Source organism: Scardinius erythrophthalmus (assembly GCF_964197995.2).
Source record: "Scardinius erythrophthalmus genome assembly, chromosome: 1".
Lineage (NCBI taxonomy): Eukaryota > Metazoa > Chordata > Actinopteri > Cypriniformes > Leuciscidae > Scardinius > Scardinius erythrophthalmus.
The window spans coordinates 43,249,502-43,268,885 of NC_138221.1; the positions used below are offsets into that span (position 1 = coordinate 43,249,502).

The 19,384-nt window shown below is 38.5% G+C and overlaps 2 protein-coding genes, 1 long non-coding RNA gene and 1 gene segment (V, D, J or C); all 4 read left to right on the forward strand.

Moving 5' to 3' along the window:
• Positions 1 to 19,384, forward strand: part of LOC308697650 (immunoglobulin gamma-1 heavy chain-like) — a 460,983-nt gene that overhangs the window by 405,021 nt on the left and 36,578 nt on the right. The window lies entirely within an intron of this gene.
• The window catches only part of LOC308697667 (immunoglobulin heavy constant mu-like), a 439,123-nt gene that overhangs the window by 305,032 nt on the left and 114,707 nt on the right, over positions 1 to 19,384 (forward strand).
• The window catches only part of ighd (immunoglobulin heavy constant delta), a 509,609-nt gene that overhangs the window by 298,245 nt on the left and 191,980 nt on the right, over positions 1 to 19,384 (forward strand). The window lies entirely within an intron of this gene.
• LOC308692258 lies at positions 5,659 to 11,793 on the forward strand. Its single transcript, XR_014030319.1, has 3 exons — positions 5,659 to 5,755; positions 10,591 to 10,669; positions 11,646 to 11,793. It is a non-coding gene; the product is annotated as an uncharacterized lncRNA (long non-coding RNA).

Here is a 19,384-nt window from a genome sequence, read left to right on the forward strand (position 1 = left end):
GGAATATACAGCATCTTGATATGTTCATATATAGGGCTATACAGCCATCTAGTGGTTACACGATGGCATTGCAGGTGATAAATGGTGCATAATTTAGAGATGCTCTTAAATACACGAAAAAAATATAATTGTAACATAATAATAGTGGAATCCTCCCAATCAGTAGACAGGTGAAATTATGCATGCAGTAGTTCAGATAAAAAAAAAAAATTCTTAACACACCAGCTCGAAATTCATTATGGACTCATATAGTCATCCTAATGGTGCACAGCTTATTAAGCAATCATGACTTATTTGTTTATTTATTTGTTTATCTATTTATTTAACATGTATGTGTGCATTAAAAGTACCATTTCGGCAACCAGAAGGTTTCTGAGCCAAATGAAGATAAAGATGTGTTCTGGTGACTGGCGTGTTTATTGAACCAATCAGATAAGAGTAAACCTAGAGTCAGCGAGAAGCTCATCTGATTGGCTAAATGATGAAGGTGGTCCCGCCCTCCTCTTCGCGCTTGCAAAACTCAGTGAGTGAGAGAACCGGGCCAAAACTGGAAGCGCAGGTAAAAGAAAGACGTAACTGTACAAATCGGGTTATTTCGGGAACTTTGTTGCCCTATGCACACATTTAGACATTTGCAACAGTTTATTTTTTACACAAAGTTTGATTTTATGCAGTGAATCTGTTTTGCAGTTCCTAACTCTGTTGTTTTCGGTCGCAAATTGCTGTTCACGGGCCTGCAATACTTTTGGCCGTATTTGAGCGTAAAAACCGTGCCAAAAGTGTAAGCGCGGAAAAATGGAAGTCAGAGGAATACAGATCATATTTATTTTGCGTTAGCATGAAGCTGCAGCTTCACAATACATGAATTACACTTACGAGTAACAGTGAAATGCTGCAAATATTTTTTTCTTACACTTGAAAGGCGATTTACACCTTTACAAATCTTCTCTTGCGCATGCAAATTTAATTTACGCTTGCAAACTTATGTACACTTTCACAAATCTTACCCTGCGCATGCAATACTTTATGGCATAATTTTACCTTCATAGAAACTGACCTAATATCAAAAGCAAGTGTTGGTGGTATAAAAAAAATACTGCCTATGAGCATTTTTAGCACGCGTTCAAATGAAATATGGGGCTTGAGTGTTCGTAAAAACAATTAAAAAAATCTGAAATTATAAAAAAAAAGCCACAATTGTCCCACTATCACGTGCATGAGTGGTAATTTGCACCTATGAATGGGTCATAGAACTTCAAAATGAGTTTTAAATTCATGATTTAATAATGAGATTTTTATTCAAGTAAGGTTCTAATTCTAGATGTTTATGTTTGTAAATGCTGTGTGACTGTGACGCGTTATAATGTGCGTGCGCGTGAACACTCGAGTCGCCTTCAAACACTGGAGCGGAGATGAGTTGCCATGGAAACGGCGCGGCACCGCACTACCTCAACTGTCAGCAAAACTCCGTCTCTCGCTGTTGTTTTCACTGCTTTCAGGTGAGTTTAGCCTCTAAAATCACACAAATAATACACACAACTGTTCTTGACACTGCTCTTATTTATAATTGACACGCTTCTGTTGAATATTTACTTTATAGAAATGGTTTACAGGGTTTTTCCTGGCTCAAAATGAGGCGGAGGTGGTAAAATCCTAATAATGTATTTTAATAATAAGGTATTTTTTGTTGGGCATCATATAGCCTAATGTGTTTCCCACATTTATTTTTGTGGGTGTAGCTCGGTACCTCTAGGGGGGTCCGGGGGCATGCCCCCCCGGAAGAAAAATTTGTACATTTTAAAGATAAATTCATTAATCTGGTGCACTTTGAGTCACCCGAATCCACTGTTAAAAATAAATAATCCACCCGCAAACCGCCCATATTCTTTGATTTAGATATCTGCATCTGATCACCACATTACAATTATTCAAATTCTCAGTGTTAAGCATGATGGTAACATATCACACTGAAGTAGGCTGATTTAAAATGAACTTTTATTTAAAATAAAAGTTCTTCCTTTGGCAAAATTACATTTCCTGTTTTTACATTTTTTTGTACCTTATATAAAGGGCATTTCCCCCCTAATTTTATTACATGCATGCTCCATTTTTCATTTCAAATTCTTAAATTTGATCAATATATTCAATTAAAATAATAAGACACAGGCTGTTACCAATCAAATTAAATAATTTACATTAAATATTATAACTGTATTAAATGAGATTAATTTAAATATTTTTGAATATACAAATAAGGAATATTGAAAAGAATGATACTTTATGAAACTAAACCGCCAGTAGGAGGCAGCAGGCGACCGTCTTAATGAGCGAGTCATTGAGTCATTCATTCAAACGATTCGTTCAAACGGCTGATTTATTCAGAGTGATGCAGTTTATGAATGGATCATTGAATTTTTGACTCAACCGATTCGTTCGAAACGCTGAATCATTCAGTAATGCTTCAAGTGTTCGTTGCTGTGAGATGCGCGATGGTGCGTGATCTTTGTTTGGAACTATTTTCGCTGCAGAAACAGAACAAAAACGCAGTCATTGCGTCTAAAATGTAAGTGACTTAATTTTAACTGTTTAAAGAACTGTTATGAAATCAGTCTCGGTTTCAGTCTTGATGGCATTCAGGAAAACAGCACTCTTGTCGTGTGTAGCCTAGGCTATTGTTTCTTAACAACATTCTTAACAACATTGTTGCAACATTGTACCGTCAGTACATTAGGTAGGCCTATTATTATCAACTATAGGCTATCAATCGCCACTTACATTAAATTAAATTAAACAGAATCATCCTCACATTTTCGGTGATTCCCTAGATATTTTTTATTTTTAAATAAAAAATTGTTTTAATCAGGGTATTTGTTCGGTTGGACAAGTAGTACAATTCTCTCTCACTTTTCCCTTCAAAAAAAAGAAAAAAAAAAAACACGTGTCCCAGACAAGCGTTATTGTCAAGCCTTGATATTTTCCTTGATGGGTTTTCCCTGAAGAGAATTAACGTTACGTTGTTGAAAACGAAAGTAAAAGTGACGCACGTTCATTTCGTTTTACCGTGATGAGAGTTCCGTGTCTTTATTAAACTCAAAACATCATAATTTATCGGTCATCCACCCTCGATTAATTGGAATGGAATGTTTGTATTACTTGGCCCGCCCGACCTGCGGATTATCCGCGATCCGCGCAGCACTATACGGCTTGAGAATGGACACAAGCCGGTAACCGCAACAGAACCATCACGGTGGAAAAACTGTATCTGACCATGTGACTGTCCGAATTTTGTCGAGAGCCGGAGGCGGCACGAAATTTTACGGAGGCGGCCGCCTCATAATTCTCTATGCAGGAAAAACCCTGGTTTAGTGTCTTCGAAAAAGTCCGTTAGCATCTCAACCGTTTTCAGAAGAGTTAACGTTAAGGTTAGGCTAACTTTATAGCTTGCTTTTGTTTATGAAAGTTTGGGCCTTTAATCACATCTTATGTGTAGATGAGAGGTTTTGATAGTTTTGTAAAGATTTTGCTTTGAAGTGAGCTAATTTATTTAAAATAAACGTACTGTTAATCGGTGACGTCACTTAAGTTAAGTTACATGGAGTGCTAAAATTAGCTGAAACTAGCTAAATGGTTAACAAATATTGATAAAAATTGTTCTGTGATTTCAGCAGCAACAAAATAATCCCTCTACAACAGAGGGAAGCTCCACGACTTCAACATTTCTGAAGAAAGCTGCTGCCAGAGAAGTGGGAGACACAGGTGAAGTGAGGAAGCTCTTTAAATAACTTCATCCATTTTCATATCTGGAGAAGATGTTATTTTTCCCAAAAATACTAGTTAATGTTATCACATTGGACTGAAACTTAGTGACTTTTTGTTCGCAAAGGGTATAACTGCTTCTCAAATATTTTACAATTTTTGTTCTTTTTTACTACACTTGTGGTGTTCCTGGTCAAAAATGACTGGCCTACAAAAATAGCTTATAAATCACTTGTTATGCTATATTATCACCCAATTTTGGATTCAATCTTTCGTCAACTTGTTCTCTTGCAATTAGGACTGGTTTTATATTTCTATTTGCATCTGATTAATCGTAGGCCTCATTTATCTGAGAGAAGGCATTTATGAATAATTTTGGAAATATGAAATAAAATATGAAAACATTTGCACTGTTATATCAAACTATTCTACTTAAATGTTTCACAAGGAAGTTTGATTTGTTTTGTGTGTCTATGAATGTCAGACGGATGAATTAATATTAGATGCAGGTCAGGGTAGGATCAAGTTTCTCTCTGTGAAAAAGAATGTGTGTAATACTCAAAATAGTTTGTGTGTTTTAATGTGTGTGTGTGTTTGGGTAGCGTCTGTATGCATTTGGGTAGTGTGTGTATGCATGTATCGACACATGCACAGGTCCAAGGCCCGATGTTTGCAAGCACACATGCACATATGTGTACATGAACATAATGCACATGTTCATATTTTACTTAATACTTCCAAAATTATTCATAAATGCCTACTCTCAGATAAATGAGACCTACCATTAATCAGATGCAAATAGAAATATAAAACCAGTCCTAACTGCAAGAGAACAAGTGACAAAAGATTGAATCCAAAATTGGGTGATAATATAGCATAACAAGTGATTTATAAGCTATTTTTTGTAGACCTATCATTTTTGACCGGGAACACCACAAGTGTTATAGGGTTTTGAACACAACACAATGGGCCCTATTTTGCACCCAGCGCAATTGACTTTGTACACCGACGCATGTTTCATTTCCCTCATTCCCTCATTTCATCTTTTCCCTCCACAGACGCACGTCGGTAAATTAGGGAATGAACTTGCGCTCCCCGGGGCGGTTCAGCGCAAAGAGGAGGCGTGTTCCGGCGCAAACGTTCCCTCATGCTATTTTGCAGGTTTAGAAAACAATTCCGCCACTGACCGAAAAAAAATAGTTTAAAGTCAGTGTTGGTTGCGCATGTTATTCATATGCTATTTTAAGGGCGCATGCTTGGCCGTAATCAATGAAATGTGAGCACAACGCACACACACTTTGATTCTCTCATCTACACAGAAGCAGCAGTAAAGGAGCAGGGCTACATAAAGTCTATACTGGACTTCCCTTCATCTTTTACGCGCATTAATATCATCCTTAGGAAGAGTCCTGGTGGTAAGTTGGGGTTAGTCTTGAGCAGGAGTAAGTGCTGTGGGGTAAGAGCTTCCAGATCATTAATATCATTGGAAGGCATGGTAATAGCCCTACTATTCAGAATGGCTTCACATTCACAGAAGAACGTCTGAAGACATCCAAGTTTTGTTCTCTCAGTGTAGCACCCATGATTTTCCTGGTGGACCGGATGATTCTCTCCCACACCCCTCCATGGTGGGATCCGGATGGTGGATTGAATAACCGTCTGATGTCACGTTGGAGCAAGCTGTTCTCGATTTGTGAAGTATTCCACTCTATTATTGCCTTTCTGAGCTCATGATCAGCTCCAACAAAGTTGGTCCCATTATCAGATCTCATCTCCTTCACCTGACCTCTTCTCGCAATGAAGCGACGCAGAGCTTGAATAAAGGAGTCTGTTTCCAATGATGTTGCCATTTCTATGTGGACCGCACGACAAGCAAGGCAAGTAAATATCACCCCATATCTTTTTACAGATGATCTTCCACGTTTAATGTTGAATGGCCCAAATAGATCCACTCCAGTTCTGGTGAAGGGTGGCTCGTCTGGTACAACTCTGTTTCTTGGTAAGTCCGCCATCATTTGTGTGCCTGATGCACCATGTTGTCTTCGACAGATAGTACAACGTGATAGCATTCTTCTGATTGACGAGGGAGCATCGATAATCCAGTACTTTTGACGTACATGAGACAAGACATGATTAAGTCCACTGTGTCCCAGCCGCTCATGCGAATCCTGGAGAATCAGATCAGCCACACGATGATACTTAGGCAGGATCATCGGGTGCTTGGCTTTGGCTGGCATGGATGCTCGATTGAGCCTCCCTCCAACACGAAGGATTCCCTCTTCAAGTTGTGGATTCAGTCTGAAGATTCGACTACTCTTCTTGATGGAGTCCTTTCTCCGAAGAGCAGATATCTCTTCCTGAAACCTACTTTGCTGACAATGGCTGATGATATCCGTCTCAGCTTGTCGCAGATTGTCCACGGTCAGGTAAGTCTGTTTGAGACTCTTTTTGTAGCTCAACATCTCCCTGTTCACCCGTTGTTGATCACTGTACAATCCATTCATCTCCTTTCTCTTCCTTGACAGGTTTACCAGGGTTCCCTTGAGTTGTGTGAGCCTTCACAGCCTTCTTGAGGTGTATCCATGAAGAATAGTATTGAATTAGTTGTTGCATTGCATCAGTGCTTTCTTCTGCTGTTGTAGCATTGACAAGTATGCCTTTCTTGACCTCAGGATCTTCAGCTGTGAGCTCTTCTAGGTGATCATGTTTGTCTGGCCATTCCCTTTCAGGTTTAATGAGGAAGACAGGCCCTGCAATCCAAACTTCGTTCTTCATGAAGACACTCACCTTTTGTCCCCTGGAGGCGCAATCAGCAGGATTCAACTGAGTGTTGATGTAGCTCCATTGCTGCACTTTTAATGCTTGCAAAATTATGGCAATCCTGTTCACCACAAATGTCTTAAATCTGATGTTCTCATTTGCTAAGTACTTGAGTACGGCAGTACTGTCCGTCCAAAACCTGGAATCTGACAGTGGCAACTGTAGTTCTTTCTTCAGCATGACATCCACCTTCACAGCTAAGGCAGCCGCCGTCAGCTCCATCCACGGGATAGTTGGTGGTTTGAGAGGGGCAACCCTTGACTTTCCCAAGACAAATGAGCAGCATATTTGGTTGCTACTGTTCTTCTGGACTAAGTAAGTAACAGTACCATAGCCTGTTTCACACGCGTCACAAAAGTGATGCAGCCGAGCTTGCACTGTTTTCCCAAACTCAGGTGGTTTAAAGCACCGATCCACCTTAAAGTCAGTGAGCTGTTGAAGTTCTTCAGTCCACTCTGTCCATTGTTGTGCGAAATGTTCTGGCACATTGTCATCCCAGCCTGTTCTTAGTCTACACAATTCTTGCAGGATGTTTCTAGCAGGCAGTATGACTGGCGACAACATTCCCAGTGGGTCGTAGACTGAACTCATCGTAGACAGGATTCCTCTCCTGGTGAGAGGCTTCTGCTCTATGTGCACGTGGAACTTGAACTGATCTGACCGGATACACCACTGTACTCCCAAAGCTCTCTTGATGGCGAGTGAATCCTGGTCAAGATCGAGATCTTTGAGGCCATCCTTAAAAATATTCTTGTTTGCCGTAACCCGACCGACCCTGTCAATTTAGTACCGACCCAATTATTATTTTTTTTTTCCCTTTCAGTCCGACCGACTTGCCGGTTGTAAACTTGCGTTTAGACCGACCGATTTTTTTTTTAACTCTTCAAACAACTAATACAACTGCAATAAAATAATATTAGTTATTAAGTATTGTGAATATAAATTGCCTAGACCTACATACAAACATAAGCTACGTTCTTTCTTTTAAATAAAAACCCGTGGCGCGTCATCTATGATTATGTTTACACCATTGGTTAACCGTAAACGCATGTCACACTACTGCCTGCAAGCTAAGTTTGCTTCGTTTCATTCACTGTCAATGGTTCGCGCTTGGTAATGATGGCTGCGGCTTTACTCTAAAGATTATTTCATTTTTATATGTTGTTGAATATGGTTTATTAAAAATAAACATGCGAGAGCATGTTATAGGCTATATGTCATGTTTTAGTCAGATATGACGACGACGCTACTGCAACACGCATCGCCGCAGATGAGAAGCTGAGCATCAACGTGCAAACTATCGCAAATCAAAGTGAAAGTAAGTCGCTGACGCTTAACACACAATCATCATCATTAAATGTAAAGAAACGAAATGATCTTACCAGGGCTGTTTCCGCTTTCTCTTATTGCGGGCTTTGATTCAGAAATTTTAGCTGATGATAAATAAAATAATGTAGTCATAACTGTTGCTTTCGGTGACGTGCACTCCATTAAATCTACATATAGCGGTAATTGAAGATCGGATTTATATCCGCAAAAAAACAACACACATTTAGCCTATGTAACCAGGTGTAAATGGAATCGTTTTGATAAATCAGATTGCAATCCGATCTGAGAAAACGCATGAAGTGGCTTGGTGTAAACAGCCCTTAGACATAGGTGAAAAATGTCCCTCCCCCCCCCCCCCACCGACCCTGATTTTTTTTTTAAAAATGAAAAAATATATACTTTTTTATATTATTTTTTATATATATAAAAAAATATAGACCGACCTACCGACCCTTTTTTTCTTTTTTTTTGCTGTTACTGCAAACCAAAATATTTTTAAGGATGGCCTGACTTCTGTTGCCCGGTCCTCAAATTTTTAACAACACATTTCGATTGTTCGTCGTCCATTTTGTCAGTCTAAAACCTCCTGTTTGACAGATGGCCTTCAAGTCTTGGAGTAGTCTGACTGCTTCTTGTTCAGTGGCAACTGATCTCAAACAATCATCTAGATAAAAATGATTTAAGACTGTATCCACTACTGCTGCACCAAACATGTTCTTGTTGTCCTCGGCACACCTTCTCAATGCATTACAAAACACCTGTAAGCTCGATAAAGTCATCACTTTCTAGGCTACTCACTTCTAGGTCTGATACAGCTTTACATGAGACTGTCTTTTGGTCTCCCATAGTAGTGAGTAGGATGTTCACATTTTTTCCTTGCAGGTGAAGGTCGTTCGCCAGCTTGTTAGTGCAGAAGGAGGCGTTACTCCCTGGATCCATGAATGCATAACAAGTCAACACCTTGTTGCCTTTCTTTGCCTTTACTCTCACAGGAACGATGGCGAGGACACTACCTGTACCCCCGACCCCAGTCTGAGAGCATGCTTCCCCTGCATCCACGAATCCACTGACAACGGTTTGCTCTTTCTTTGGAGACTCCTCTTTTTGCTTCTCCTGTGAAGCCTCTTCCTTTGGTAAGTCTTTAAATTTCTGCTTTATGTGTAAGAGCGTAGGGTGTGTCGCTGAACATATCTGACAGCTCTTCTTTTCTTCACAGGCATTACTCATGTGTCCTCCTATAAGACAACTGAAACCAAGTCCTTTGCTCTTAAGGAATTCAAGCTTTTCTTTGTGCAACTTTCTTTGGAGTTTCTTGCACTGTTCCATGGTATGATCTTCCAGACAGAAGATACAAGGTTTCATGAAGGCTTTGTCCATGTTTGTTCCCTTCTCCTGAGCTTTCTTGTTTCCGGCACCAGCAGCATCTTTCTCAGCTTTTTGTTCTTTTACTTCAGTGGCTAGTTTTGTGATATTTTTCTTTCCACTTGACCTTTCAGTCTGACGCTTTGTTTGTCCTGAGATTTCACCAAACACAGGGTGTGCTGCCATTTCAGCCTGTGTGTTGACAAATGACACTACGTCTTTGAACTTTGTCCGCCGATCTTGCTTTTTCTGAATGTCTATGGCGACACTCCTGAATCTCTCTCTCAGCCTGTGGGGGAGCTTTGAGATGATCGTGCGCATGTTAGCAGCATTTTCCATCTCTTCTAAGTACTGCAGATCTGACATTGCATTATTGCAGTTTGTCAAAAAGAGGGCATATGCTTCAAGTGCCTTGGTGTCATCTGCTTTAATGGCAGGCCAGTTTAAAGCCTTGTCTAGATATGCCACGGATATCTTATATTAATCACCAAAGCGTTCCTTTAGCAGTCTCTTGGCTTCAGGGTAGCCCTGATCTGGATCCATATGAAAACAGCTGCGCACTAAGTCATTAGGATGTCCATATGTGTGCTGTTCTAGATAGTAAAGCCGATCTTTGCTGTTTTCAGTCTTACTTTCTATGCGGTGCTCAAAGGCTCTCATGAAGAGATGTTTTTTTTTACAGGTTCCACTTGCAACAGTCATGCAGCAGCAACGACGAACTTGTTGAGACCGTTAGCAATCCACTTAGCACTCACCAGCCATGAGCACAGCGCATGATAAGGCTAGTAGCCGAAAGTCGGATAGTTTTTCCAATTTACAAAAAAGAATGTAAGCTGACTAATACACTTATTTTAGTTGCTAATGAAATAAAATATTCTTAATAGAAGTAGCTAGAAGTTAGCAGTTAGCAGGTGAGAAAACCGTTCGCTTCCACAGCTCTCAACATCTGAATCACATAATGAGAATCAAGGTAATGTAGCCGGAGTTTGGCCGGTTCTTAAAGAGGCAGTACACTATTTTACCATATGTACTAAATCCTATAAGAACATGAATTCTAGTATGCTTTTAACCTTTTAAGTATTATTTAACATTTTAACCATTACATGAACTTCTAAATTAAATTATTTACCTTTTTAACATTAACTCTTATTCACATTACTATGAATTGTACTTTGGCCTCTACACTAATTAAGAAATCATTTTCTGTATATTATTTCTCTTTTCTGCATTTAACCTCTGCTGTAGCTTCTTTCCTTTTAATAAAACCTGTCATTGTATAATAATATTGTAGGCTCTGTGACGAATGGTTTGTTGTGTTCCTAGATCCTTCCATGCTGATGTCCTGAACCGTAGCAGAGTTGAGCTGATCATCATCTCTAAGGCGCTATCAACCAGATGACTAGTAAGTAAAACCAAGCCAAAGAAAAATGTACACTTGTGGACAATAAAGGAACTAAACTAAAACTTCAAACATACTCTAATGTTGTTGGTAAAAATATATATTTGTTTTGTAAGAAGTATCTTATGCTCACCAAGACTGCATTTATTTAATTTAAAATACAGTAAAAACAATAATAATGTGAAATAATATTAAAACATTTAAATAACTGTTTTCTATGGAGAAGCATCACATTATCCTTCAGAATTCATTCTAATATGATGATTTGATGAAACATTAATGATTATTATCAGTGTTGAAATCAGTTGTGCTGCTTCATATTTTTCATTTTCAGGATTATTCGATGAATAGAAAAAAAAAAAAGCATTTATTTGAAACAGAAATCTTTACTCTCAATTAAATGCATCCTTGCTGAATAAAATATGAATTTCTTAAAAAAAAAAAAAATTCTATTGAACCCAAACTTTTGAGTTTAGTAGTGTAAACTACCATTTATATATGTTCGGTCTATTTAACAATTAATCCTGGAGAGAGAAAAAAGAAAATGGAATAAACTGTTACACTGGTTTTCACAGAAATATTAAGCAGCACAATTGTTTTCAACATTGATAATACTCAGAAATGTTTAGGACGTTTGCATTGTGAGAATGTATAGTATTCAAATATAACAATGCTGACTTGTTAGGTCATGTTTTCCCATTAAAATCAGATGATTTCCTATTAATTCAATTGAATGTAAGGGAATAACTCTAGAATAACCTTCCTGATAATGTTTGGGGCCCAGAAACATGATCCTAATTTAAATCTAGATTAAAGACACATCTCTGGAGCCAAGCATTCAATTTACACATCTCATAATCTTGCACTACAGTTAATGTGATGAAATAGTAAAAAGTGCACATGATCATCTTTTGCCTGAAATAATATGTACAGCAGATATGCTAATCTTGCTCCTGTTGCTTCCCTGTTTCTATCTCAGGATGCCCAGCAAGTTCACTAGAGATTACAGCAGCTCCAGTGTGGATCCAGCCTCACTTGTGAAGACTTCTAATGACACCAACACTCACAAAGACTTCAGATGATGGCAACTATAGATGGACACAAAACTGCCAGATATTATCCTTATATTGCATTGGCCCGGTTTCACACACCGGGCTTAGATTAAGCCAGGATCAGGCCTTAGTGAAATTAGGATATTTAAGTAGCTTTTTAAAATTAAAATTAAAAGTACTTTAGAAAAAAAAAGAAGGAAAAAAAAAACATTACTGGTGTGCATCTTGAACCAAAACAATGGCACTGAAATATTTTAAGATATGTGAGTGCAAGTTGCTTCCAGTTAAGACAGTTCAAACATGCATTTTAGTCTGGGACTATCTTAAGCCTTTTCTGTGAAAAATATGTTCTAACATATTACCAACATTGTAAGAATAGCGGGTTGAAAATCTGCAAACTTACCCTTTAAAAATGTTGAAGGATAGCAATTAGGACTTTAATCTCATTATTTGTATTATCTTATGGACATTACTTTGTTGCCAGAAGATGCTCTCCAGTGAGTAGCAGTCGCCTCTGGCTGATTAAAGGATATTTTGCGATTGTATAACCTTGAACATGCATTTTTTGTAAAGCTGCTATGGAACGATTTGTATTGTGAAAAGCACTATATGGTTTTACTATGGTACAACTGTACCAACCATGTTATTATTATTTTATTTTTTTTAAACCATGGTTCAAGTAGTAATATGCATATGGTTATAGTCATGATTACCATAATTTTACTGCAATTATTACAGCAATATAATATTCAGCAATAATATTGCTGTAATAATTGCAGTAAAATTATGGTAATCATGACTATAACCATATGTTTTTAAACCTTTTTGTTGTGAAACCATGGTTCATTTTGTTAGCAACTATGGTTTTACTGCAAATGCTGTGGTAAAACCATGGTTAATTTTTATAAGGGTACAAATTATCCTACAATGTACTTGACTAATAGTCACATTGGATAAAATAATCTGATAAATGTTATGCAAATGTATCCATTTCATCTGTTCACTGAAAATTAATTTAATAAAAACAAATTTGCAACTGCTATTGAGACTGGTGTACATTGCTTTTTTATTATTATCAATAGTGTAAGGGCATTTTGGTTAGCATGAGTAACTGATTATTATAAACCGTGGACCGACCGTGGTCCGCCAGAAAACACTTATTATAAACCAGCGGCACGATAGCGGACCACCGTCGGGAAAGCGGCGGCAGCCGCTGGAGGTCCGCTAGAATAACGATGAGCAAAACGCCAGTGATCCGCCAGCGGCGTCCGCCGGTGGGCCGCCAACTTTGCCACCGGTGGTCCGCCACTGGCCCGCTGGACTCATGTTAGCTGGGTATAGAGTCGATGGAATAATTTCTATTCGAAGTTACATTATTTTGGCAGTTCAACTCTAAGCTAGATCTATTATGGTTGTCACGAATGCGAAATGAAAAAGTATCGATTGCTCGGCGCGCCATTAACGTTACATTGAGATTTGCTCATGTTGCTCCCTATCACTCTCCCAACCTTTAGTCAGTTCTGCACGGTTAAAGTATTTAACCCGTGTCTTATTTTGGCACAACAATGAAAAAAAAATAATAATAATATAGTGTAATTTGACATTCATGTTTATATACATTGGACATAATACTGCACTAGTTGTATTACTTTGTGACAGCAATGTTTCATTAACCCTAGGAATAATGCACAAATAAAAAAAAAAAAACTACATGCTTTTTCTTACAATAAAAGCTTTTATGAGATGATTACAAAGTAACAATAATAGATGTTTTGGGTTCAGGTAGACTATTTAAAAGTTGGGTCAGGTATTAGGCTATTCCTCTATGTATTTCACATTTTTATTATACCCTAGTAATTATAAAATTAACGTTAGTTGGCCTGCTTTATGTTTTGTTTAGTTTTTTTGGTCTGTTTTGAGTCAGGATGTTTTCACCTTAATAACATGTGTCAATGTGATTTGCTACAGAAAACTGCTGGTGGGAATAAAATAGCCTACAGTTTAAAACACATCTAGTGTGTTTGCTGCCAAAAAGCCCCTTTTTTTTGTTTCATCTTACCATAGAATCTGGTCCCTTTTGAAGTTCCAGTCGTGTCTGACAACTGAATATGCTGGAGTTTAATTTTAGCGGAGCGAGGAGGATTTTTCTTGAAACCCTCCCAAACAACATGTGGAGATGTAGTTTTTTTTTTTTTAGGCTTTCTGACCCCAAGACTCCAGTAATCTCTGAAATTCTCCATCTGTGATCCTTGGAGAGTCTTTGGCCACTCAAACTTTCCTCCTCACCGTCCATTAAGACAATATAGACACACGTCCTCTTCCTGGCAGATTCGTAACATCATTAGTTGATTATAACTTCTTAATTATTGCCCTGATGGTCAGAATGGAGATTTTAAATTCTTTAGCTATTTTCTTAGAGGCACTTTCTATTTTGTGATGTTCAACAATCTTTTGCTGCACATCAGAACTATATTCTTTGGTTTTACTCATTGTGATGGATGATTCAGGGAATTTGGCCTTTGTGTTTCCTCATATTTAAACTCCTGTGAAACAAGAAGTCATAGCTGGACAATTTCATGTTCCTAGTCACCCTGGTGTGCTAAAAAAGATAAATATTAATGGGAATATACTTCTGAGATATTTTACTCGTAAACAAAATCTAGAGGTGCCAATAATTGTGGCCAATGTGTTTTGGAGATAAACATTTATTTCATAATGTGATTTCCATTTTTTGACGCAGTCCGATCTTCCTAGCAGGCATCAAACTTGTTCCTTTTGGGCATCTGGAAGCAAAGAGTGTCCTTGGCCATGGCCAAAATGTTCTTTACATTGGCGCTGGCTAACTATGCATTAACTATGCGCTAATGCTTGTGTTACCTAATTGGGTCCTAAGATTTTAAAAGTTGTGTAGTCCATCCTTGCATTTCAATGTTATATTTTTTTAGGAACTGTCAGAAACAACAGACTGACAGCTGCGGCCACCGATCAAGAGATCGAATAATTTATTAAAAAATGGCTTCATCTTGCAAGTGACCGAGACGGAGGGAGAAGAGAAAGAGAAACGGAGGAGGGCCCAAGACACCAGTAAGTCAGTTACATTGCGTTTTTGCTAGATGTGTATAATACCATGGTCTGTCTGAATACTTTATTCTGATTGGCTGCAAGGTGTAGCCTAGCCATGTGTAACACTTTACAAGTTTAACTACTTTAGTTAACATGTGGCATGAACAATTCTTCTTCAGTATTTATTAGGGGTGGAACGGTACATGTATTCGTATTGAACCGAAACGGTACAGGCGTCACGGTTCGGTGCATGAATATACACGGAGAATACACGGTATAAAAATAAATAAAACTTGCGTGCAAATTAATTAATTAATGTAAAGCAGGACTACTGTTAAATACGCAGGTTCTTTAGGGACACCTAATCTGTAGCTCCGCCTTAGCTCTGAAGCTCTGTGTCTATAATGAACAGGCTGCGATGTCAAGATTGCAATGCTGGAATATGTTGTGTGCGTGCGTGTGTGAGAGAGAGATCGAGGCGCGGGCGCGATCGAACAGTGGAAACATAAAAACATACTCCATCATTTTGTTCATACAGGACATCATTCAAACTGCAAAGTGTTTACTTATATTTGTGTACACTTGCAATAAAACACAACATTGTGCTTTTGTCAAACTGTAACCTACAACTGTCACCCAACCAAAATCTCTCTCTCTCTCTCTCTCTCTCTCTCTCTCTCTCTCTCTCTCTCTCTCTCTCTCTCTCTCTCTCTCTCTCTCTCTCTCTCTCTCTCTCTCTCTCTCTCTCTCTCTCTCTCTCTCACACACACACACACACACACACACACACACACACACACTGTTTAAAAGCAAAAAATATTTATCCAACCCCATTTAAAAACAGTCTGGGTGCCATCTTTTGGACATTCATCATATTGCATTGGTTTTCATTTCTTGTCCTAAAAATAAACAGAGCACTAATTTGTTTATTTTTAAGTTACACATTCTACATTGATTAAAAAAGAAAATCAAATGTGTTTTTAATGGTAGTATTATTTTATACAGAAATAAATTATGTATAATTAACATGAGAATAAAGTTAGTGTTCATTAAAATTTTAAAGGTGTCATGACCCACATTTTGCATTTTTCCACGAGAATCAATGTATGCTATGATTGCCTAACGATTATACACTGGCCGGGAAGCCGATATTTAAAAGTGAAGCGTTTGTTTACCTCAGGGTTTGTAAAATATCCCACGTGCACGCGCACTCAAATACGAGATTTTGATTTCTACCCTGGCTTGACGTCACGACGGTGGAGGATATGCCATATATGGACAGCGCAGCAGGAAGCCACGCCCTACCCCTCTCCCCCTCATATTCATTCGGCAAAGAAAGATGGAGAAACCAAGTGTACACCTGCGTTGCTCTGTGGTTGACTGCCATAAACAGCATTCTAATGTGTTTTCTCTACCCAAAACGGACGAAACTATCAGGGATTAGTGGATGAAATTCATTTTTAATGACGCTGTCCCAACAACCCTTTCAACTGGCCTAACGTTTGGTGTCTGCGCTAAACATTTTACACAGGATTCATTTAGTAATTTGGGACAATATCAGGCGAAGTTGGCCTCGAAGCTCCGTTTGGGAAAAGGTGCCATCCCCACCATCAGAGACCTGCCTGAAATTGAAACGGTAAGACTGTGTTTTTATTGCTCTACTGTGTGTAACGTTACGTTAACAAACATCAGCAAACTGCTAATGCGGCTATTGTATGTAACGTTAGCTTCGAGATAAACACGGTGAATGGACTCTACGAATGCTATCCACATCTTTCCACTTTGTTTTACACAACAGTAGTGATGGTACAGGAGTCCATGGTCAGTGGCTAAAACTGTTTGCTAGACCATATCGCATATATCGATATAGTTCAAATTTGCGCTCTGCTCCCCGCGCCTCCGCTCTTCCTTTTCCACTCTGCGTGCGTGTTTAGAGCATGTTATGTTATGAGAGATGAATTATGACTACTTCAGAAACCCCAGCACAATAGGAACTACCAGACAGTGACATTAGTGTACGCTGAAATAAAGTCTTTCACTTCAGAAAAACTGACTTTCTTGTCCTGTCAGCCGTTATCCTGTGCTCGGAGCGCACACTCAATACACGCGTAAATGCGGAGGCGCCCGCGCTGTGTATCGCCTCACTGATCAAGGGCAAAAGAAACTACGAGCATGCAACGCTGTCAACCCCCCTCCTTCCTGCAACCAATCAACGCGCCCCTCATTTGCATTATTATAACGACCGTCCACGACAGCCAAAACATCGCATCAGATCTCGCGAGACAATAATGCCTTTAGAAATAAGGGTCTGAGGAGCTCTGTGTTTATTTTTGTTCCACTTTTTTTTTTAGAAGTGCCTGAAAGACTATAATAGAGCGTTGGGTATCCAAGGTAACACGAGGTCATGACTTCTTTAAGGAAAACAAATATATTGATCTGAAATGTAGCAAATTTATTTTAAATTCATTCAGGTACAATTACAAAACACATCTCAAGGTCTTTTTGTATTTTTATTAATTTAATTAATAAACTAATTATATAAAACTATTGTCAATGCACTACAAATAAACTGGTTCTATGCCTTTACTTTATTATTAAAACTTTTAAAAAAAATACAAGGCTTAAAGGAGAACTCCGGTCAATTTTAACATTGAGCAAATTTTTTTTGTAAATTTGGAGTGCTGTCAATACAGAGAACAACGACAAAAATCGGTGTTGCCTACACCGTGTTATCCTCTTTAAAATTTGCACCCTGTTGACTTCAATGGGGCAAGTTTTAAACCTGCTTTTAGACTCTTAACATCCTTGATGTGTCATTACAAGTGCACCAGCCATGTGAGTGATTTTATTCAGAGTGAACACGGTGAATCAGACTGCAGTAGATGTGAAAGATATGAATAAAAGTGATGTTAATTCAGCCAGCGCACATACCTGTATTTACTTCCTGTTTTCTGTCTAAGTCCACAGTAGTCGATTGTCGAGTTCACGCGCGTGATCATAGGTAACTAAGAAACAGTGGAGAACTCGACAATCGACTACTGTGGACTTCGACCGAAAACAGGAAGTAAATAAATGTGCGCTGGCTGAATTAACATCACTTTTATTCATATCTTTCGCGGCAGTGGCTCAGTGGTTCATGTAGATTGTCTACAAACCGGAAGGTTGGTGGTTCAATCCCCGGTTCCACCTGACCAAGTGTCGAGGTGTCCTTGAGCAAGACACCTAACCCCAGCTGCTCCTGACGAGCTGGATCGCCTTGCATGGCTGACACCGCCGTCGGTGTATGAATGAGTGAGTGAATGGGTGAATGTGAGGCAATATTGTAAAGCGCTTTGGTGGCCATTGGGTCTGTGAAAGCGCTATATAAATGCAGTCCATTTACCATTTACCATTTCACATCTACTGCTGTCAGATTCACCGTGTTCACTCTGAAGGAATCACTCACAGTAGAGGCTAAAAGCAGGTTTAAAACTTGCCCCATTTAAGTCAACAGGGTGCAAGTTTTAAAAAGAGGATAACACGGTGTAGGTGTTTATAACACGGTGTACTTGATCAACCTTGGATTTTTCTTAACCTGTAAAGCAGGTAGCTTACTATGTTGAACTGCGAATGAGATTCGTTGTGAATGTGGTTCTGTTAGACCAATTTTATGTCATTTGGTCAGGATATTAGTGAAATTCAGGAGGGGTGAATGTGACGGATGTTAATATTCATGAGTGAATATTCACTGAGAATACATGTATTTCACCAATAATCCTTCCTGTCAATTTTAGTTTATTTACTTTATATTACTGTGTCCAAGAAAAGGCTATAATTTGGTTTTTGACATCATTAGTATTCATTTGGTTAAAGAGTTTTGCAAATTTTTTTTTGTTGTTGACGTCGTGACGTCATTGCCGCTCACCTCGTGCTGCGTCCTCAGTCCGCTTTGAGCGCGCTGAGGAGAGGTAAGCAATTAGAGGTGCTCCTCTTATATAGGAGTATAAAAGTTATCCTAAATGTGATTAAGTTTATAACATGCTGTAATATTATTGTTAAGACTGTTATAAGTGTTGTAGGAAGTGTTTCATGAATGGATGGATAGGATTTGATAGCTTTATTACTGAGAACAGCAATTTGAGTATGTGTGTGCGTCAATAGAACGCGGTGAATTTTACTGATTCATTAACTGGTATTTGATTTGTGCAGGTGATTGAATCACAGAGTGAACACATTGTTGCTGTATTTTGTTTAATCCATCCAGGTATGTTTTATTTCTGTTAAATTTCCTAATGTATTCATTTTGTATCAGTTTGTTTCTTTACTAATTTGTGATTGACTTAAAAATAGCTGCAGGAGAATGTAATGTATGTTTGGTGTAAATGCTTGTGACAATTAATTTTGCCATTGTATGTAACATGTTTCACACACAGTATTTTTGATGTCATTATCATTGTGATGTGTGTTGAGTCCGCTTTGAGCGCGCTGAGGAGAGGTGATTGAATCACAGAGTGAACACATTGTTGCTGTATTTTGTTTAATCCATCCAGACGCTTTGAGCATGCTGAGGAGAGTACCATCTACTTCCTCGATGAAAATAAATTCTCCATGAGCAGCAGTTCCA